The sequence below is a fragment of the Rhinopithecus roxellana genome, chromosome 6, assembly GCF_007565055.1.
Source record: "Rhinopithecus roxellana isolate Shanxi Qingling chromosome 6, ASM756505v1, whole genome shotgun sequence".
In the NCBI taxonomy this organism is placed as follows: domain Eukaryota; kingdom Metazoa; phylum Chordata; class Mammalia; order Primates; family Cercopithecidae; genus Rhinopithecus; species Rhinopithecus roxellana.
In genome coordinates this window covers 127,900,325-127,923,344 of record NC_044554.1, presented here as the reverse complement: position 1 = coordinate 127,923,344, position 23,020 = coordinate 127,900,325, and the positions used below count along the sequence as shown (strand labels likewise).

The following is a 23,020-nucleotide window of genomic DNA, read 5'->3' as shown; positions in this document are numbered from 1 at the left end:
ACTGCCCAGCTTGCCTGGCAGCCATTCCTGGAGCCCCTAAAGCTCCAGCCCAAGGCTCTCTGACTCCTTCCCAGATCTGCTCGGCTTAGAGGGTGAAGCCTGACGCTGCCCGATCACCTTGGAAGCCCCCTGGACCATCGCGGATGCCAAGTTCCGGGTAACTCTCACAGTGGAGGGTTAGATCTATCCCATGTTTAATCAACATGGAGGCTACTCACTCCACATTACCTTCTTTTCAAGGGTCTGTATCCCTTGCCTCCATAACTGTTGTGGGTATTGACGGCCAGGCTTCTAAACCTCTTAAAACTCCCCAACTCTGGTGCCAACTTGGACAATATTCTTTTACGCACTCCTTTTTAGTTATCCCCACCTACCCAGTTCCTTTGTTAGGCCGAGACATTTTAACTAAATTATCTGCTTCCCTGACTAATCCTAGGCTACGGTCACACCTCATTGCCGCCCCTTTTGCCCAACTCAAAGCCTTCTTCACATCCTCCCCTTGTATCTCCCCATCTTAATACACAAGTATAGGACACCTCTACTCTCTCCTTGGTGACTGATCATGCACCCCTTACCATCCCATTAAAACTTAATCATCCTTACCCCGCTCAACGCCAATATCCCATCCCACAGCACACTTCGAAAGAATTAAACCCTGTTATCACTTGCCTTTTACAGTATGGCCTTTTAAAGCCTATAAACTCTTTTTACAATTCCCCCATTTTACCTGTCCAAAAACCGGACAAGCCGTACAAGTTAGTTCAGGATCTGCACCTTCTCAACCAAATCGTCTTGCCTATCCACCCTGTGATGCCAAACCCATATATGCTACCGTCCTCAATACCTCCCTCCACAACCCATTATTCTATTCTGGATCTCAAACATGCTTTCTTTACTATTGCATTGCACCCTTCATTCCAGCCTCTCTTTGCTTTCACTTAGACTGACCCTGACAACCATCAGGCTCAGCAAACTACCTGGGCTGTACTGCTGCAAGGCTTCACAGACAGCCCCCATTACTTCAGTCAAGCCCAAACTTCTTCGTCATCTGTTACCTATCTCGGCATAATTCTCATGAAAACACACGTGCTCTCCCTGCTGATTGTGTCTGGCTAATCTCCCAAAACCCCAGTCACTTCTACAAAACATCTCCTTTCCTTCCTAGGCCTGGCTAGGTCCTTCCACCTTTGGATACCTAGTTTTATCATCCTGACTAAGCCATTATATTAAACTCAGAAAAGCAAACTTAGCTGACCCCACAGATCCTAAATCCTTTTGCCACTCCTCTCCATTCCTTAAAAACAGCACTAGAAGCTGCTCCCACACTAGCTCTCCCTAACTCATCCCAACCCTTTTTCATCACACACAGCCAAACTGCAGGGCTGTGCAATCAGAATTCTTACACAAGAGCCAGGACAGCATCCTGTAGCCTTTTCATCCAAACAACTTGACCTTACTGTTTTAGCCTAGCCCTCATGTCTGCGTGAGGCGGCTGCCACTGCCTTAATACTTTTAGAGGCCCTCAAAATCACAAACTATGCTCAACTCACTACAGTTCTCATAACTTCCAAAATCTATTTTCTTCCTCACACCTGACGCATACACTTTCTACCCCCCTCCACTACCTCTCAGCAAGCTGAACTCATTGCCTTAACTTGGGCTCTCATGCTTGCAAAGGGACTACGCATCAATATTTATACTAACTCTAAATATGCCTTCCATATCCTGCACCTGCTGTTAAATGGGCAAAAAGAGGTTTCCTCACTACACAAGGGTCCTCCACCATTAATTTCTCTTTAATAAAAGATCTTCTCAAGGCCGCTTTACTTCCAAAGGAAGCAGAAGTCATTCACTGCAAGGGCCGTCAAAAGGAGTTAGATTCCATCACTCAGCACAACGCTTATGCTGATAAGGTAGCTAAAAAAGCAGCCATCAAAAGGCATCATCAGATCCCATCGCTCAGGACAATGTTTATGCTGACAAGGTAGCTAAAAAAGCAGATAGCCTTCCAACTTCTATCCCTCACGGCAGTTTTTCTCCTCATCTGGTCACTCCCACCTACTGCCCCACTGAAACTTCCACCTATCAATCTCTTCCCACACAAGGCAAATGGTTCTTCTACCAAGAAAAGTATCACCTTGCAGCCTCACAGACCCATTCTATTCTGTCATTTCATAACCTCTTCCATGTAGGTTACAAGCCACTAGCCTGCCTCTTAGAACCTCTCATTTCCTTTACATCATGGAAACCTATCCTCAGGGAAATCACTTTTCAGTGTTCCATCTGCTATTCTACTCCTCAGGGACTATTCAGGCCCCCTCCCTTCCCCACACATCAAGCTCAGGGATTTGCCCCTGCCCAGGACTGGCAAATTGACTTTACTCACATGCCCCAAGTCAGGAAACTAAAATACCCCTTGGTCTGGGTAGACACTTTCACCGGATGGGTAGATGACTTTCCCACAGGGTCTGAGAAGGCCATCGCAGTCATTTCTTCCCTTCTGTCAGACTAATTCCTTGGTTTGGCCTTCCCACCTCTATACAGTCTGATAATGGACCGGCCTTTACTAGTCAAATCACCCAAGCAGTTTCTCGGGCTCTTGGTATTCAGTGAAACCTTCATACCCCTTACCGTCCTCAATCTTCAGGAAAGGGAGAATGGACTAATGGTCTTTTAAAGACACATCTCACCAAGCTCAGCCTCCAACTAAATAAAAATGACTCTGTCAAGAAAAGAGCCCAAAACCTCACCAACCAAACAAGCAATTACACTAAACTGCCTTGGACACTCTCTAATTGGATGTCCTGGGTCCTCTCAATTCTTAGTCCTTTAATAACTGTTTTTCTCCTTCTCTTATTCGGACCTTGTGTCTTCCGTTTAGTTTCTCAATTCATACAAAACCGCACCCAGGCCATCACCAATCATTCTATATGACAAATGCGCCTAACAACCCCATAATATCGCCCCTTACCACAAAATCCTCCTTCAACTTGACCTCTCCCACTCTAGGTTCCCAGGTCACCCCTAATCCCACTTGAAACAGACCTGAGAAACCTCGCCCATTATCTCTCCATACCACCCCCCAAAATTTTTGCCACCCCAACACTTTACCACTATTTCATTTTATTTTTCTTATTAATATAAGAAGACAGGAATGTCAGGCCTCTGAGCCCAAGCTAAGCCATCATATCCCCCATGACCTGCACATATACATCCAGAAGGCCTGAAGTATCTAAAGAATCACAGAAAAAGTGAAAATGGCCTGTTCCTGCCTTAACTGATGACACTACCTTGTGAAATTCCTTCTCCTGGCTCATCCTGGCTCAAAAGCTCCCCCACTGGGCACCTTCTGTCCCCTGCCCCTGCCCACCAGAGAACTCTCTCTGACTGTAATTCTCCATTACCTACCCAAATCCTATAAAACGACCCCACCCCTATCTCCCTTCACTGACTCTCTTTTCCCACTCAGCCTGCCTGCACCCAAGTGAAATAAAAAGCTTTACTGCTCACACAAATCCTGTTTGGTGATCTCTTCACACGGACGTGAGAGAAAGGTTCTACAATACCCAAGGCTGGGAGAAAATTATACTACTTTATCACACTGAAAACTTTCTAGGAACATCTAATATTCTTTCTCCATGAATCTCCCATCTGCCTTTCCCAGGAGTAGGCTGACCCTTATTCATTACAAGGTTCAGAAGGCTATAAGACATACTGGCAGCAGATTATTCTTGAAGAGCTTGTTCTATCTGTATCATGCTCCTATTTCTATACTTACATGCACAAAGTATCCATTTAAGACAAGAGTGCAGGTTATCAACACTACTTAATACTGAAAGCACTAGCCAATCCAACTGAAGATAAAAGTACAAATATTTCAGAAGAGGTGGGAAAGTCATCATTAACTGTAGATACTATGGCCATCTTTGGAAAGAAAACTAAAATGCTGTCCAAAAAAAACAGTAAATTCACTTAAGGCTGGCATTTACAAAATGTGTGAAGTCAATCACTTTTTAATATACAGATAATAAGAAACTTATAATGGAAGGTCACATTTCAATAGCAAACAAAGCTGTAAGTAACAAAGAATAACAAAACTAGAAATGTATAGGCTCTACATAAAGAAAACTATACTTCCATAAAGGATCTAAAATAAAACTTGAGTACATGGAAAGACAAGATATGTTTTGAGATATGAAGAATCCATGATTAAGTTAGAAGATTCTTGGAAGACAGTAGAGTAGAAAGCACCAAGAATAAGTCTGTATGCCCAGAGAACACTTATGCTGGTAGAATCTATCTCATACAACTATTTTGAAGCTCTCAAAGTATACTGAAAAACAACTTCAAGAAAAAGTCCTGGACAGTAAGGTAAATTGTGGCTGATTTCAGTCAATTTCAGTTATTTGCTCAGCAGCAGCTACCCACCCCACCCCACTCTCACTCCCACAGGCAGGCAACTGTGCAGGTGTTTGTGGAGCGGCTTATACGTAGCTGTGGGAGTTGGAGTGGGCAATAAGGACCCCGTCCTCCAAATATCAGGAATGGGTGTTCTGACTGTTGACTGCTACTGCTGATCATGAAGATACAGATGCAGGGGCTAGCAGCCATTGTGGCTGTACCTCCATCCACTGATGCAAGTCCCTCCCCCTCTAGCTGAGGTAACTTCCAGGGGACTTAAAGGCTGGTGCTTTCCCCAACCCTCTTCACTTTTGTCCTTCTCCTTTTGTGTGGAGCCAGACATTAAGGACTGAGGCATTCAAAAGCAACTGCATATATAAGGGAAAACAGAAATTCACTATAGTAGTCCAGCTTTATCCACAGGGAATATGCTCCCAGAACCACAGTGGATGCCTGATTGGATGCCTGAAACCGCATATAGTACTGAACCTTACACATACTGTTTTTTCCTAAATATACACAACTATGAGAAAGTCTAATTTGTAAATTAGGCACAATAAGATAATAACAAATAAAAAAAATTATGACAATATGCCAGCATCACTATTCTTGGTGCTGTGGCGTCATTACGTAAAATAAAGGTTAACTTTATTGAACCTTTAACTTTATTGAACTGAACACAAGCACTGCAATACCACGAGAGTCAATCCAATAATCAACACAGCTGCTAAGTGACTATCAGGTGAGTAACATATACAATGTGCATATGATGGAGAAAGGGATCATTCATGTCCCAAGCAGGTTGGAACAATATTTCATCATGCTACTCTGAACAGCACGTAATTTGAAACTCATGAACTGTTTATTTCTGAAGTTTTCCATTTAATATTTTTGGACCACTGTTGACCATAACTGAAACTTCAGAAAGTGAAACCAGGGATAAAGAGGGACTATTGTATTACATATCTAGCTTATGGCACAGGCACAGAAAAGACCTGAAAATACCTTAATTTTACAAAATCTCAGACTGATCTTTGGCAAAGAGACTGCAATAATTTAATCAAAAAAAAAAAAAAAAAAAAAAAAAAAAGCAAACCCTGGGGAAGGGATACTACCTGATTTCCAGAATTACCACATTAAACTAAATTTAAGCATCCAGTTTTCAACAAAAAAGTCACAAGGTATACAGAGAAACAAAAATATGGCCCACTAAAAGAAAGAAAGAAAACTAACAAATTGTCCCTAAGAAAGACTTGATGGTAGATCTGTTAGACATCTGTTAAACAAAGACTATAAAACAACTTTCTGAAAACGCTCAAAGAACGAAAGGAAAATGTGGACCAAGTTAAGAAAATGATGTATGAACAAAATGGAAATATGAATAAAGACATGGAAAATCTGAGCCAGGCACAGTGGTGCACAACTACAGTGCCAGCTACTCAGGAAGCTGAGATGGGAGGATTGCTTGAGCCCAGGAGTTTTAGTCCAGCCCGGGCAACAGAGTGAGACCTCAAAATAATAATAATAATAATAATTATAATAAGCAAGAGAGTAAGAGAAACACAGAGAATGAAAATCTAAAAAGATACACACAAAAAATTCTGAAGCTGAAAGGTACAATAAACGAAATTAAAAATCCACTAGTGAGACTGAAAGGCAGATCTGGACAGGAAGAAAAAAGGAATCAGTGAACTTGAAGAGAGAACAACTGAAATTACTGAGTCTTAGGAAAAGAAAGAAAAAAGACTAAAGAAATGTGAAGGTCCTAAGGGAGTTGTGACACCACCAAGTAGGCCTACATACATACTGTCATAGTCCCAAGTAAGGTGGAGAGAAAAAATGTTTGAAGAAACAATGGTTGAAAATCCCAGTTTTAATAAAAGACATGGTTACAAACACGTAAGAAGCTGAAAAAGACTCCAAGTAAAATGACTTCAAAGAGACTCACAGCAGAACATATTATAATGAAACCACCAAAAGGCAAACAGAAAATCCTGAAAGCTGAAAGAAAGAAGTAACTAATCACACATAAGCAGTCCTCAATAAAATTATCAGATTTCTCATCAGACACTTTGGAGGACAGAAAGCATTGGCCAATATATTTAAGATAAAAAAACAAACAAAAATGTCAACCGTGAATCCTACATCCAGAAAAACCGTCCTTTAAAAGAAAAGCTGAGACATTCTTTTTTTTTTTTTGAGATGGAGTTTCACTCTTATTGCCCAGGCTGGAGTGCAATGGTGTGATCTTGACTCAACGCAACCTCTGCCTCCTGGGTTCAAGCGATTCTCCTGCCTCAGCCTCCCGAGTAGCTGGGATTACAGGCATGCACCACCACACCCAGCTAATTGTTTTGTATTTTTAGTAGAGATGGGGTTTCTCCATGTTGGTCAGGCTAGTCTTGACTCCCGACCTCAGGTGATCTGCCTGCCTCAGCCTCTCAAGACATTCTTAAATAAAACATTCTCAAGTAAAAAGCTGAGAGAGTTTATTAACAAAAGACTTGCTCTGTAGAGCAAAATTCTCCAGGTTGAAACAAAAGAATACTAAATAACTTGAGGCTACATGAAAAAATAAAAATTGCAGTGACAGTAAATACCTAGGCAATTATAAATGCTAGTATTATTGTAACTTTGGTTTATAATGCCACATTTTGTTTTCTACATAACTTGAGACTAGCACATTAAAAATTAGATTATATTTTTGAAACACAATGTATAAAGATATAATTCTGCAACATCAACAAGAAGTGGGGAATTGTAAAGAAGCATAATTTTTTTATGTTACTGAAATTAAGCTAGTATAAACATTGTAACGTTTAAATATTAAATGTAATCATCGTGGTAACCAAAGAAAATAGCTTATAGAATACATACAAAAAGAAATGAGACAGTAATGCAGGAAATGAAGGAGAAAATAGCTATAAAGCATATAGAAAAAAATGGCAAAACGACAGAAGTTCCTCCTTATGATTTTAAATATAAACGGTTAAACTCTAATCAAAAGGCAGAGATTGGCAGAATTGATAAATATCATCCAACTACATGCTGTCTACAAAAGACTCACTTTAGGCCCAAAGACACAAACAGGGTGAAAGTGAAGGCATGGAAAAAAAATATTCCATTCATACAAGAACCAAGAGAACAGAAGTGCCATACTAAGACAAAATTGACTTTAAATCAAAAAAGGTTACAAAAGACAAGAAGGACATTATATATTAATAAAATATTCAATACAGAAAAGATATAACAATTATAGTTGACCCTTGAACAACATGGGTCTGAACTGTATAGGTCCATTTATATGTGCATCATCTTCTACCTCTGCCACCCAGGAGACATTAAGACCAATCCTTCCTTTCCTCAACCCAATGTGAAGATGACAAGAATGAAGACGTTCATGATTATCTACTTCCACTTAATGAACTGTAAATACATTTTCTCTCCTTTATAATTTTCTTAACACATTATTTTCTGTAGTTTACTTTATCATAAGAACACAGTATGTAATACATACATAAAATGTGTTAACTGCTTACATTATCAATAAGACTTCCAACAGTAGTCTATTAGTAAACTTTAGAAAAGTCCAAAGTTATAAACAGATTTCTGTGTGGGGGAATAGCATCCCTAACCCCTGCGTCATTCAGGGGTCCGCTATATAAACATTTACATACTAATAAAAGACCACTGAGATATATGAACCAAAGGTGAAAAAAATGAGAGGAGAAATAGTTCTATGACAATAGCTGAAGACTTCAGTACCCCACTCTCAATAATTAACAGAACCACACAGAAAGGAGAACCTGAACAACACAATAAACCAACTTGGTCTAATAGACGTAGACTGAACGTTCTGCCTAACAATAACAAAATACATATTGTTCTGTAGCACACATGGGATATTTCCCAGGATAGAACATGTTAGGCCACAAACAGTCTTAATAGATTTCAAATATCATACAAAGTATCTTCTCTGAACACAATACAATGAAGTTAGAAATCAATAAAAGAAGGAAAATGGAAAATTCACAAACGTGTGGAAATCAAACAACCAATGGGGCGAAGAATAAATCACAAGGGTAATAAGAAAATACTTAGAGACAAACGAAAAACACAACATAAGAAAATTTATGGGACACAGATAAAGCAGTCTAAGAGAGAACTTTATAGTTATTAACACTTATATGAAACAAAAAGAAAGTTCTCAATTCAAGAACCTGTTAGGCAGGAACCTAGACCCAACATGGTGGTATCACCCGATATGGCAGATCCTTTGTTAGGACTTCCCACCCTTCACTTCCTGGTAAGACTTTCAGCGCGCAAAGAAAGCACATGCCCGCCAACCCCCGCCCCCCACGCCCCACCCTCGGCTCTGCGCAAACTCCTGGATGGGTCATTCCTCAGAAATCGAAACTTAACTCAGGAAACCGAAACCTACAGACCCCGCCTCCTCGCCGTATAAAAGGCCCCTGATAACTGCCTCAGGCGCGACTTACTTGGCCCTCCTCCTAGAGGACCGCTGAACCTCACCCGCGAGCCCAATAAAGGCTACCTCTGTTTTCATCTGCCTCGTGTCTTCTTGCTCGGCTCCCCATTACATCACATTGGTACCGAAACCCAGGAGGAGACCCCTCCCCGAACCCCTGCTGGTTCGGGCAGGCTCTCCTCTCCCTGAGCCAGGACCTCCTCTCTGAACCGGGAGCCCTTTCACCAAATCCAAGACTCAATTCGATCACTGCTTGGTAAGTTTTCCCCCGTCCTGCAGGCTCCGGGAGTCCCTCCGCGGCTGCGTCAGGGCTTCCCCCGTCCGTCACTTGTGACCTCGGCACTGGGGACTAGGAGACGTCCAACCTCCCTGGAAACCGCCATACCCCGTACTCCGCGTGGCAGTGGGAGGACGCTCCCGTTGACTCCGGACTGCCCGCCTCAGGATCATGGGGGCTGCCCAGTCCAAACCAGACCCAAAATCCCCTCTGGGGTGCCTGTTGGCTAATTTCCAGACATTAGGTCTCAGCTAAGACCTAAAACGAAAGCAGCTTATTTTCTTCTGCACAGTGGCATGGCCGCAGTATAAATTAGATAACCAGTCTCGGTGGCCTGCAGAAGGCACTCTAGACTGTAACATTCACAGACCTGACCAACTTCTGCAAGAGACTAGGCAAATGGTCCGAGGTACCCTACGTTCAGGCTTTTTGGGACTTGCGCTCCTGCCCAGACCTCTGTGCCCAATGTTCGTTGGCCCAGGTCTTGCTCGCGAAATCCCTCAAGCAAGGAGAAGGACGATTCCTCCTCTTTCTCTGAGCCCGATACTCTTTCACTGGACCCCCTTCGGTCCCCTGCTCAACCTCCCCCTTATTCTGACACGTCGTCGTCTCCGTCCTCTTCGGCGCCACCCCTTCCCTCCACTCCTCCTGTGTCCCCACTAAACCTGACGGACCCTGTCTCTCCTACCTCCTCCTCCTCGCCTGTCTCAGCCCATACCCAGTCCAGGACCGACCTCCTGTGCCCCTTGTGGGAAGTGGCAGGCGTCGAAGGAGTGGTCCGGCTCCATGTGCCATTTTTGCTGGCAGACCGAAGATTGAAGAGCGTGTAGGCTCTTGGCCAACCCAACTCTGTATATCAAAGAGTTCAGATACCTATGCCAGGCGTATGACCTCACCTGGCATGATCTCCTTTTCATTATGACCTCAACCCTGTCCCCTGAGGAACAGGAACGTATCCTAGCGGCAGCCAGGCAGCATGCTGACCAGGTTCATTTAACCGACCCCGCCATGCCAGTCGGTACTGAGATGGTGCCCTCGGCCGAGCCTGGTTGGGAGTACGAGGTTGGGCAGGCAGGACGCCACCGCCGAGACATGATGGTCCAGTGCCTTCTTGCTGGCATGCAGGCAGCCTCCAATAAGTCGGTCAACTTTCATAAATTAAAGGAGGTAGGCCAAGGCTCAGATGAGAATCCGGCCGTTTTTCTTAACCGACTGACTGAGGCACTCATTCAGTACACCCACCTTGACCCTTCCTCCCTAGCAGGAGGAACCGTCTTGGCTATGTACTTTATTTCTCAGCCAGCTCCGGATATCCGGAAAAAATTTTAAAAGGTGGAGGATGGCCCTCAAACTTCCATCCAGGATTTAGTCAAACTGGCCTTCAAGGTCTACAACTCCAAGGAGGAAGCAGCTGAGGCACAGCGACAGGCCAGGCTAAAACAGAAGGTACAACTCCAAACCCAGGCCTTGGTAGCAGCCCTGAAGCTGGCTGGCTCCAGGAGCTCTCAGAAAGGAGGTACTCCCCGAGCGCCACCTGGTGCCTGCTTCAAGTGCGGCAACAAAGGTCACTGGGCCAAGCAGTGCCCCAACCCTAAGGAGCCAACTCGCCCCTGTCCGAGCTGCCGGCAGATGGGCCATTGGAAGTCAGACTGTCCCAACCTGAGGACGGTCGTTACGCCTCCACGTGACGACCCTCCTCCAGGTACTGGAGGCGTCTTCCAGCTCCTCGACACCGACGAAGACTGAAGACACTCAGACTCGGGAACCCTCTTACTCTCGCCGAGCCCAGGGTATGCTCCAGGTAGCAGGTTAAGTCCATATCCTTCCTTATGGACACGCGGGCTACCTACTCTGTTCTGCCTTCTTTCAGTGGCCCCAGCCATCCCTCCGCTGTCACAGTCATGGGAATTGATGGCACTCCCTCCACCTACCGCCAGACTCCTCCTCTGTCTTGCCGCCTGGATGGCTCCCTCTTCTCGCACTCATTTCTTATCATTCCTTCGTGCCCAGTCCCCTTCTTAGGACAACACCTCCTCTCCAAGCTAAGGAACTCAGTTCACTTCCGGCCCAATCCCTCCCCGCACCTCGCGTTCTTCTTTCCCCTCCTCTCGCCTGATAAACCCCGCCAGGCTGACCCCCACTCCCATTTCCAGTCCCCATTAACCCTAAGGTGTGGGACACCTCCACCCCAATCATTGCCCAGCACCATACTCCAGTCTGCATCTGGCTCAAGGATCCCTCCAAGTTTCCCTCTAGACCCCAGTTCCCTATCTCCCTTGAACACCGACAGGGACTAAAACCCATCATCACACGCCTGTTCCAGCAGCACATTCTAGTCCCTGCCAACTCACCATGCAATACTCCTATCCTGCCTGTACGGAAAAGCTCCGTGGCCTACCACCTCGTGCAGGATCTACGCCTCATCAATGAGGCAGTAGTCCTCACCTTTACCAGTTGTTCCTAACCCATATACACTTCTCTCACGCATTCCCCCTGGTATCACTCGTTTTACTGTCCTTGACCTAAAAGATGCCTTCTTTGCCATTCCCCTACACGCTGACTGTCACTTTCTGTTTGCCTTTACGTGGGAAGATCCAGACACTCATATTTCTTCCCAGCTGACTTGGACTGTTCTGCTTCAAGGGTTCCGAGATAGCCCCCAGTTTTTCGGACAGGCACTGACACAGGATGTTAGCCTCTGTCCCCTCACTCACAGCACACTATTGCAATATGTAGATGACTTATTGCTATGTGGGCCCTCCTGGGAGAGCTCGCTTGCAGATACTGCTACACTTTTAAATTTTCTTGGCAACCATGGTTATCAGGTTACCCCGGCCAAGGCTCAGCTTTGCATCCCTTCTGTCACCTACCTAGGCATACTCCTCACACCCACTACGAAAAGCCTCACGGTGGATAGAATAAGCCTCATTGAAACTCTTCAGCCTCCTCAGGATGCAGAAGAGATCTTGTCCTTCCTATGACTGGTAGGGTATTTCAGGCATTGGATTCCCAACTTCGGGGTACTAGCCAAGCCCCTCTACCAGGCTGCCAAGGGAGTGCGCACCAGACTGCTGTCCGACCCCTCATTGGTTGCCAACTCTTTCAAGAAGCTTCAGGACTGTCTCCTTTCTGCGCCCACTCTCTCTCCCCCAACCCGCTTTGGCCTTTTCATCTATTCACCGAGGAGCGTCAAAAGGTAGCTACTGGCCTTCTAGCCCAGCCGGTTGGATCCACATACCAGGCTGTGGCCTATCTCTCCAAGCAGTTAGACCTGACGGTCCAGGGCTGGCAACCTTGTCTGCGGGCCCTGGCGGCTGCCACAGAACTTACCAAGGAGACCCTCAAGCTCACCCTAGGACATCCTCTTACTGTCTACTCTTCTCACCAACTGTCAGATCTCATCACACACAAGTGTCTCAGCCACCTCACCCCGTCCCGGCTTCAACAGTTCCACCTGCTATTCATTGAAAATCCTCACATCAACCTCACCACCTCACCCCCTCTAAACCCTGCTACCATCTTGCCCACTCCAGGGTGCGATTCCACCCCCGTACATTCCTGCCCGGAGGTTCTCACCACCTTGCCGCCTGCCTGCCTCGGTCTTTCCGAACAGCCATTAGAACACCCAGACCATACCCTGTTTGTGGACGGGAGTTCTGTCTTAACCCCCGATGGCCACTGGCAAGCAGCATATGCTGTCATAACAGCAACCCAGACGGTCTAAACCAGGCCCTTGCCTTTAGGTACCACCTCCCAGAAGGCTGAACTCACTGCCCTTACTCATGCCTTACTTCTCTCTGAAGGGCAGAGGGTTAATATCTACACAGACTCCAAATATGCCTACCTTATTGCACACACCCACTCCCTTCTCTGGCAAGAGCGTGGGTTCCTTACCACCAAAGGGATGCCAGTAGTCAATGGACCGCTTATAAAGAGGTTGCTTGATGCTCTCCAGGCCCCCAAGGAGGTAGCCATTATCCAGTGTAAAAGCCACCAGCATTCTAAGGACCCTGTGTCGCAGGGTAACAACCTAGCTGATTCCAACGCACGGGCCACCGCCCTCACTTCCTCCCCTACCCCAGCGCCTTTACTCTTTCTTTCCCCCACATATTCCCCCGACTACTATCCCCAGGAACTTAAAACCCTGATGGCCCATCCCAGTGCTACCCAGAGTGAGGATGGGGGGTGTTCATTGACAGCCGAGTAGCACTCCCTCAGACTCAGGCAGTGCGTATATTGACCGACATACACCTCTCTCTCCACATAGGGCCTAACGCTATGTATAACTTCCTGGAACCCATCCTTCACCTCCCCTCACTGTAGGCCCAAATTAGTAAGGTATATCAGCAATGTGCCACCTGTTCGGCTGCTATCCCCCAAGGTAGGCTCGGGCATCCAGGGCCCACTCATCAGCTAAGGGGCCACCAGCCAGGGGAAGATTGGCAACTTAATTTTACCCACATGCCCTGCCACAAAAAATTCCACTACCTGCTAACCCTGATTGCCACCTTCTCAGTATGGATCGAGGCTTTCCCCACCACCTGGGAAACTGCAGAGGTCGCGGCAACCACTCTCCTAGAGCACATCATCCCCAGGTTTGGTCTCCCCAGAACCTTCCAATCGGACAATGGTCCGGCCTTCATTTCTAAACTCACCCAGCAGCTGGCGGCCACACTCCAGATTACCTGGAAGCTCCACATTCCCTACCATCCACAGTCATCTGAAAAGGTAGAAGAAGCAAACGGTCTCCTTAAACTACATCTAACCAAACTCACTCTAGAAACTCGCCTCTGGTGGGTGACTCTACGTCCCTTGGCTCTCACTCGTCTCAGGGCAGCTCCGCGGGCCCCCACAGGGCTCAGCCCTTTTGAGCTGCTGTACGGATGCCTGTTCCTCTTCCAGGAGCTGCCAGCCCTCTCTCCTCCCTTAGGCTCCTACCTCCCTTACTTAACCCTCCTTCGCGAGCTTCTGAGAAAACACGCAGACTGGTGTCTCCCTGCACCTGCTTTCCCCAACCCTCAAGAATCCCGCTGTCGTAGCACCTGGGGACCTGGTCCTGGTCAAGTAGCTGCAACCCCGAGCCTTATCTCCACGGTGGGAAGGACCATACACCATAATCCTCACCACTCCCAACACCACTCCCAACACTGCCAAGCTTCTTGGTCTTTCCTCCTGGTATCACCTGTCCCAGCTGAAAAAGGAGCCCACCCAACATGACTCCAATTAGACCACTCAGGTTGTTACCCCTACCAAGTTACGACTCACACGCACAGGTAACGACCCTCTGCCTAACCTACCTTGGCCATCTAGTCCTCCCAGGTCTAGGTAAGACTCCTGCCCAAACTCCCCCCACCAAACCATTCCGATGGAGGTTCTACCTTACCGAGACCTGGACCCAGGGAGATTACATGAGCTCCCTCACCATAGCCACAGTAGACTGCCAGCCTCAAGGGTGCCAAAGCCAAGTAACCTTTAATATCTCCTCCTTCCAGAGTATGCCCCAGAAGTACCCGACTCTGTACTCAGTCATTTGTTTCACATATGATTAGACGAACGATGCCTGTCGATCCACTTGGGTTGAAACCAATGGAGGCTGCCCTTATCACTACTGCAACATGCACAAGACCATTCTAGACACCAAAGAAATCCTCTGGCAGCAGCCCACTTCCTCTGTGCGACTGACTAGGAGTGACAAGTATGACAAGTCTACATTCTTCCTCACCAACCCTGACCCTTGGGACTTGAGGTGGGTGTCGGGGTTTGAGGTCCACCTTTACCAAGGGGTCCACGACTCTTACCCCGTGGCCCTACTCAGGATCTTTAGGGCCTACATCAGGGTCGTAAGCAGCCTTGTCAGCCTGGCCTCTGACATCAAACAACAGGAGAAAGCCATCTCAGCTATAGCCGACCCAGGCAGCAAGCCCCAGGGCAGCAGCAACCCTTTTTCCTGGCTAACCTTAGTCAGGGAAGGGGCTCAAATAGTACACATGGCCGGGGTATACAACATCTCTCGTTATTTCCTGTGTGCAGCCTTGAATAAGCCCCCACTGGTTGCGGTACCCTTACCCAGCCCTTTTAACTCCTCTAACCTAAGCCCCTCCTTTCCCCTTCCCAGCCGAGCCCTGGGAGAGGTCCCCTTGTTCCAAGACCCGCTTAGGCAGCAACTCCCCTTTTGCTACTCCACCCCCAATGCTTCCTGGTGTAACCAGACCAGATCTGCGCCTCTAAATCTAACCACCCCTCCAGGTGGGTATTTTTGGTGCAATTCCACCCTGTCAAAAACCCTCCATGCTCCCAACACTACCCTATGCGTTCCCATCTCCCTAGTCCCCAGCCTCACCCTGTACAGTGAGGCCGAGCTATCCTCCCTCCTGCCCTCTGCCCGCCCCCGCCAGGCAAGAGCAGTATTCCTTCCACTGATGATCGGGGTCTCTTTAGCCTCATCCCTCGTAGCCTCCAGCCTAGGAACCGGAACCCTAACTCATTCTGTCCAGGCTTCTCAGGACCTTTCAGCCCGATTACAGGTAGCCATCAAAGCTTCTGCGGAGTCCCTGGCTTCCTTCCAATGACAGATTACCTCAGTCGCCCAGGTGGCAGCCCCGAATCGTCAGGCACTCGACCTCCTTACGGCTGATAAAGGCGATACCTGCATGTTCCTCAATGAAGAATGTTGCTACTACATCAATGAGTCAGGACTGGTAGAAACCAATCTCCTCACTCTAGAAATGATTCGGGAAGGGCCCTCACTTCAGTGGTGGCAGTCATCTATAGCCCTCTGGGTCCTACCCTTTCTAAGCCCCTTACTAATCATTAGATTCTTGCTACTCATAGCTCTCTGCGTCATCCGCTTCATCCAGGACCGCATAAAGGAAGTCTCCCGGGTCCCTGTCAATCAGATGCTACTCCACCCCTATACCCAAGTTCCGACCTCTGAAGAACCCCACAATGACCTACACCAGCAGGAAGCAGCCAGATGAACACGTCGCCCTTTTCTTATTAGAAAGAGGTCGGAATGTTAGGCAGGAACCTAGACCCAACATGGCGGTATCACCCGATATGGCAGGTCGTTTGTTAGGACTTCCCACCCTTCACTTCCTGCTAAGACTTTCAGCGCGTGAAAAAAGCCCACGCCTGCCAAACCCCGCCCCCTGCTGTGCACAAACTCCTGGACACGTCATTCCTCAGAAATCGAAACCTAACTCAGGAAACCAAAAGCTACAGACCCCGCCTACCTCGCCCTATAAAAGACCCGATACCTGCCCCATGCACGACTTCCTCAGCCCTCCTCCTAGAGGACCTGTGAACCTCGCCCGCGAGCCCAATAAAGGCTACCTCTGTTTTCATCTGCCTCGTGTCTTCTTGCTCAGCTCCCCATTACATTACAGAACCTATTTTTACAACTTCAAAAACTAGAAAAAGAACAAACTAAACCCAAAGCTAGCAGAAGAAATAAAATAAGAACAGAGATAAACAAAATGGAAAATAAGAAAGCAACATGGAAAAATCAATGAAACTAAAAGTTGGTTCTTCAAAAAGGAACAAAACTGATAAATCTCTAGCTAGACTAAGAAAAAAAGAAAAGACTCAAATTACTGAAATCAGAAATGAAAGTAAGGCATTGTTACTAGCTTTACAGAAATACAAAAGATTGTAAGAGGATACTATGAACAACTGAATGCCAACAACTACATAATCTAGATGAGGAAAAACTGTTAAAAACACAAAACTTACTGAACCAGAATCAAAAACAAACAGAAAACCTGAAAATCCTACATTAGTAAGGAGATAGAACAGTAATCAAAAACCTCTCAACAAAGAAACCCCTGGACATGATGGCTTCACTGGTGAACTCTACTCAACATCTGAAAAAGAACTAAAACCAAGCCTTCTCAAATTATAAAAAAAAAACCAAAAAACAAAAAAAAAAAAACAGAAGAGAAGGGAACACTTCCTGACTCATTCTGTGAGGCCAGCATTACCCTGATACCAAAGCCAGACAAAGACACTACAAGAAAACCACAAACCAACAAAGGACAGTAGAAACCAGGAAGGGGAAGGGAAGCATAGAGATGTGTTAAAGGATGCAGAATTACAGCTAATGATAATAGTTGGAGCAATAAGTTACTGTATTCTATAGTACTGTAGGATGACTATAATTAACAATAATATATAGTTTCAAACAGCTAAGGATACTGAATGTTCTTAACACAAAGAAGTGTTTGAGATGATAGATATGCTAATTACCCTGATACGTTATATGTACTGTAACATTGTTATGTACTCCAAAAATCTGTAAAATGACTGTGTCAATTAAAATTATTTTTAGAAAAAGAAATGAGAGCAACCTAAAAAGAGAAAAACAACAAACTACAAACCTATATCCATTATTAACAGTGATGTAAAAATTCTCAACAAAATACTAGCAGACTGAATTCGGCAGCTTATTAAAAGATTATATACCATGACCAAGTGGGATTTATCCTGGAATGCAAGGATGATTTCACATATGGAAATCAATCAAGGCAATACACCCCATTAACAGAATTAAGGAGGGAAAAAAAAAAACCCTACATGGTCATCTCAACTGATGGAGAAAAAGCATCTGACAAAATTCAATATCCTTTCATGATATAAACACTCAACAAACTAGGAAATGAAGGAAACTACTTCAACATAATAAAAGCCATATATGAGAAACCTACAGTGAACATCATACACAATGGCAAAGGACTAAAAGCTTTTCCTCTAAGATCAAATGGTAAGGGACTCAAAGCTTTTCTTCTAAGATCCGCAACAAGGCAAGAATGCCTTATTTCATCACTTCTATTCAACATACTACTGGAAGTTCTACTCAGAGCAATTAGGAAAGAAAAAGAAACAAAAGACATCCAAATTGGAAAGAAAAAGTAAAATTATGTTCTTACAGATGATATGATGGTATATGCAGGGAACCCTAAAGATTCCAAAAAAAAAAAAAACCTGTTAGAACTAATAAATTAATTTAGCAAAGAAGCAGCAGGATACAAAGTCAACACAAAAATGAGTTACATTTTTACACACAAACTAGAACATTTCTTGAAATAATTATTCCATTTACAATAGCATAAAAAAGAAACCTTAGGAATTAACCAAGACAGTGAAAAAGCTGTACAACAAAAACTACAAAACACTGCTGTAAGAAATTAAAGAATACATAATTAGAAAGACATTACATGTTCATCAATTGGAAAACTTAATATTGTTAAAATGTCAATACCATCCAAAGACACCTACAGATTCAACGCAGTTCCTTCTGAAATCCCAACGTTTCCTGCAGAAATAGAAAAATCCATTCTAAAATTCACACGGAATATTAAGGGACCCCGAATAGCCAGTTTTGAAAAAGAGGTACAAAGCTAGAAAACTCATACTTACTGATTTCAAGACTTACTACAAAGTTACATTGATCAAAACAGTGTAGTACTGGCATGAAAACAGACATACAGAACAATGAAATAAAGACTTCAGAGGAAAAAAAGACATCTCACTTTATGGTCAAAGGATTTTTGGGAAGGGAGCCAAGACCAGGCTTACAGTCTGGGGCAGCTTCTCAATCCTGGTCAGCAACTGCCTGGAAATTAACTCAGTGCCACTGGAAGGGGCACCTTGGGAGTGGTACTGGCCTTTCGGGCTTTGTGGGAGCTGGGTGCGGCCTGTTACTATCGGCTTTCCCCACTTCCCTGGTGACCTGTATGATGCTGCAGAGGCAGCCATAATCCCCTTGGGAACATAACTTCATTGGCATAAGAACCACACTTCCATCTCCCACAGCAGCCACAGCAAACCCTACCCAAGGATAGTCTCAGCTCAGAAATGCCTAACCCAGCCCCCACCTGATGGTCTTTCTCTACCCACCCTGGTAGTCTAAGATAAAACGATAAAATCTCCTGGGAGCTCTATGGCCCCACCCACCACCTGAGAAACCCAAATACCTATCCTGGTGACCCCAGCGCAAGCTTGTATCCTCTTTATACTACCACAGCTGATTCTCTCTTGAAAGTGCCACCTCCTGGCTAGAGGCCAATCAACACAAAAACAGCACACTAAAGGAAACTATAACCAAAGACCCTCACAGAGTCCACTTCACTCTCCTGCTATCTCCACCAGAGCAGTTGCTGGTATCCATGGCTGAGAGCCCTGAAGACGGTTCATGTCATAGGACTCTTTGCAGACACTCCCTAGTACCAGCCCTGAGCCTGGCAAGCCTGCTGGGTGGCTAGACCCAGAAGAGAAATAATCACTGGAGTTCAGCTCTCAGGAAGCCACATCCCTAGGGGAAGGGGGAGAGCACCACATTAAGGGCACACCCAGTGGGACAAAATAACCTGAATAACAGCCCTTGAGCACCAGATCTTCCCTCTGACATAATCTACCCAAATAAAAACCAGAAAAACAATTTTGGTAATATGACAAAACAAAGTTTCTTAACACCCCCAAAAGATCACACTAGCTCACCAGCAATGGATCCAAACCAAGAAGAAATCTCTAAATTTCCAGAAAAAGAATTCAGAAAGTCGATTATTAGGCTACTCAAGGAGGCACCAAAGAAAAGTGAATACCAACTTAAATCAAAAACATGTTACAGGATATGAGGATAGGAACAGAAAAATCTCCAGAGAAACAGCTAAATAAAACATAAATAAATAAACAACCACAATTTTTGGAAATAAAAGACACACTCAGAGAAATGCAAAATACACTGGAAAGTCTTGGCAACAGAATCAAACAAGTAGAAGAAAGAACTTCAGAGCCTGAAGACAAAGCTTTTGAATTAACCCAATCTAACAGAGACAAAGAAAAATGAAGGAAAAAAAAAAAGACAACAAGAAGTTTGGGATTATGTTAAATGACCTAACCTAAGAATAATAGGTGTTCCCAAGGAAGAAGAGAATCTAAAAGTTTGGAAAACATATTTAAGGGAATAATTAAGGAAAACTTTCCTGACTTTGCTAGAGATCTAGAAAAATAAAGCAAACTCAAAGAACACCCAGAAATTCATTGCAAAAAGACCATCGCCTAGGCACATAGTCATCAGGTTATCTAAAGTCAAGACAAAGTAAAGAATCTTAAGAGCTGCGCCAGGCAAAAGAATCAGGTAACCTAAAAAGGAAAACCCATCAGATTAACAGCAGATTTCTCAGCAAAAACCCTACAAACTAGAAGGAATTTGGGTCCTATCTTTAGCCTCCTTAAACAAAACAATTATCAGCCAAGAATTTGTATCCAGTAAGAGTAAGGTTCATAAATAAAGGAAACATAGTCTTTTTTAGACAAACAAATGTTGAGAGAATTCACTACTACCAAGCCAGCAAGAACTGCTAAAAGGAGCTCTAAATCTTGAAACAAAACCTTAAATAGACCAAAATGGAACCTCCTTAAAGCATAAATCTTACAGGACCTATAAAACAGTAACACATTAAAAAACAAAACCAACAAAAAAAAACCAACAAGTTATTCAGCCAACAACTAGCACAATGAATAGAACAGTACATTGCTTCTCAGTACTAACGCTGAATGTAAATGGCATAAATGCTCCACTTAAAAGATATAGAAATGGCAGAATGGAAAAGAATTCACCAACCAATTATCTGCTGCCTTTAAGAAACTCATTTGACACATAAAGGACTCACACAAACTTAAGGTAAAGTGGTGGAAAAAGATAATCCATGCCAAAGATGGCCGAAAAGGAACAGCTCCAGTCTGCAGCTCCCAGCATGAGCGACGCAGAAGACAGGTGACTTCTGCATTTCCAACTGAGGTACCACGCTCATCTAACTGGGGCTTGTCAGACAGCAGGTGCAGCCCACGGAGCAGGGCAGGGCATTGCCTCACCCAGGAAGCACAAGGGGTTGGGGAATTCCCTTTCCTAGCAAAGGGACGCCATGACACATGGTACCTGGAAAATGAGGACACTCCCACCCTAACACTGCACTTTTCCAATGGCCTTAGCAAACAGCACACCAGGGTATTATTTCTCATGCCTGGCTCAAAGGGTCCCACGCCCATGGAGCCTCACTCACTGCTAGCACAGCAGTCTGAGATCAAACTGAAAGACTCAGCGAGGCTGGGGTAGGGGCATCCGCCATTTAGGAGGCTTGACTAGGTAAACAAAGCAGCTGGGAAGCTCGAACTGGGTGGAGCCCATCGCAGCTCAGCGAGGCCTGCCTGCCTCTGTAGACTCCACCTCTGGTAGCAGCACATAGCTGAACAAATGGCAGCAGAAACTTCTGCAGACTTAAATGTCCCTGACAGCTTTGAAGAGAGTAGTGATTCTCCAAACATGGAGTCTGAGATCTGAGAAGGCACAGACTGCCTCCTCAAGTGGGTCCCTGACCCCCAAGTAGCCTAACTGGGAGACACCTCCCAGTAGGGGCTGGCTGACAAATCATACAGCTGGGTGTCCCTCTGAAACAAAGCTTCCAGAGGAAGAATCAGGTAGTAACATCTGTCCTTCTGCAATATGTTCTGTTCTGCGGCCTCCACTGGTGATACCCTGGCTAACAGGGTCTGGAGTGGACCTCCAGCAAACTCCAACAGACCTGCAACTGAGGGTCCTGACTGTTAGAAAGGAAAACTAATAAACAGGACACCCACACCAAAACCCCACCTGTATGTCACCATCATCAAACACCAAAGGGAGATAAAACCACAAAGATGGGGAGAAACCAGAGAAGAAAAGCTGAAAATTCTAAAAATCAGAGTGCCTCTTCTCCTCCAAAGGAATGCAACTCCTCGCCAGCAACAGAACAAAGCTGGAAGGAGAATGACTTTGATGAGTTGAGAGAAGAACCCTTCAAATGATCGTTAGTAACAAACTTCTCCAAGCCAAAAGAAGATGTTTGAACCCATCGCAAAGAAGTTAAAAACCTTGAAAAAAGATTAGACAAATGGCTAACTAGAATAAACAGTGTAGACAAGTGCTTAAATGACCTGATGGAGTGGAAAACCATGGCACAAGAACTACATGACGCATTCACAAGCTCCACAAGCTTCACAAGCTTCAGTAGCCAATTTGATCAAATGGAAGAAAGGGTATCAGTGACTGAAGATTAAATGAATGAAATGAAGCGAGAAGTTTGGAGAAAAAAAGAATAAAAAGAAATGAACAAAGCCTCCAAGAAATATGGAACCATGTGAAAAGACCAAATCTATGTCTAATTGGTGTAGCTGAAAGTGACAGGGAGAACAGAACCAAGTTGGAAAACACTCTTCAGGATATGATCCAGGAGAACTTCCCCAACCTAGCAAGTCAGGCCAACATTCAAATTCAGGAAATACACAGAATGTCACCAAGATACTCTTGGAGAAGAGCAACTCCAAGACACATAATTGTCAAATTCACCAAAGTTGAAATGGAGAAAAAAATGTTAAGGGCAGCCAGAGAGAAAAGTCAGGTTTCCCACAAAGGGAAGCCCATCAGACTAACAGCGGATCTCTCGGCAAAAACTCTACAAGCTAGAAAAGAGTGGGGGACAATATTCAACATTCTTAAAGAAAAGAATTTTCAACCCAGATTTTCATATCCAGCCAAACAAAGCTTCATAAGTGAAGGAGAAATAAAATCCTTTACAGACAAACAAATGCTGGGAGATTTTGTCACCACCAGGCCTGCCTTACAAGAGCTCCTGAAGGAAGCATTAAACATGGAAAGGAACAACCAGTACCAGCCACTGCAAAAACACGCCAAATTGTAAAGACTATCCATGCTAAGAAGAAACTGCATCAACTAACAAGCAAAATAGCCAGTTAACATCATGATGACAGGATCAAATTCACACATAACAATATTAACCTTAAGTGTAAATGGGCTAAAT

The 23,020-nt window shown here is 44.9% G+C and overlaps 1 protein-coding gene across 6 annotated transcripts in view; it reads right to left on the bottom strand.

Annotated features, from left to right (window-relative positions):
• Positions 1 to 23,020, bottom strand: part of C1GALT1 (core 1 synthase, glycoprotein-N-acetylgalactosamine 3-beta-galactosyltransferase 1) — an 85,607-nt gene that overhangs the window by 44,675 nt on the left and 17,912 nt on the right. Inside the window, exon 1 of one of the 6 annotated variants that reach the window (XM_030932854.1) lies at positions 16,122 to 16,202. The exons of 4 other annotated variants lie outside the window; for them this stretch is intronic. The gene's annotated coding sequence lies outside the window, so the exon portion shown is untranslated. Of the gene's footprint in view, positions 1 to 16,121; positions 16,203 to 23,020 lie in introns of those variants that run through there. One more of the 6 variants, XM_030932852.1, reaches the window with a different exon arrangement.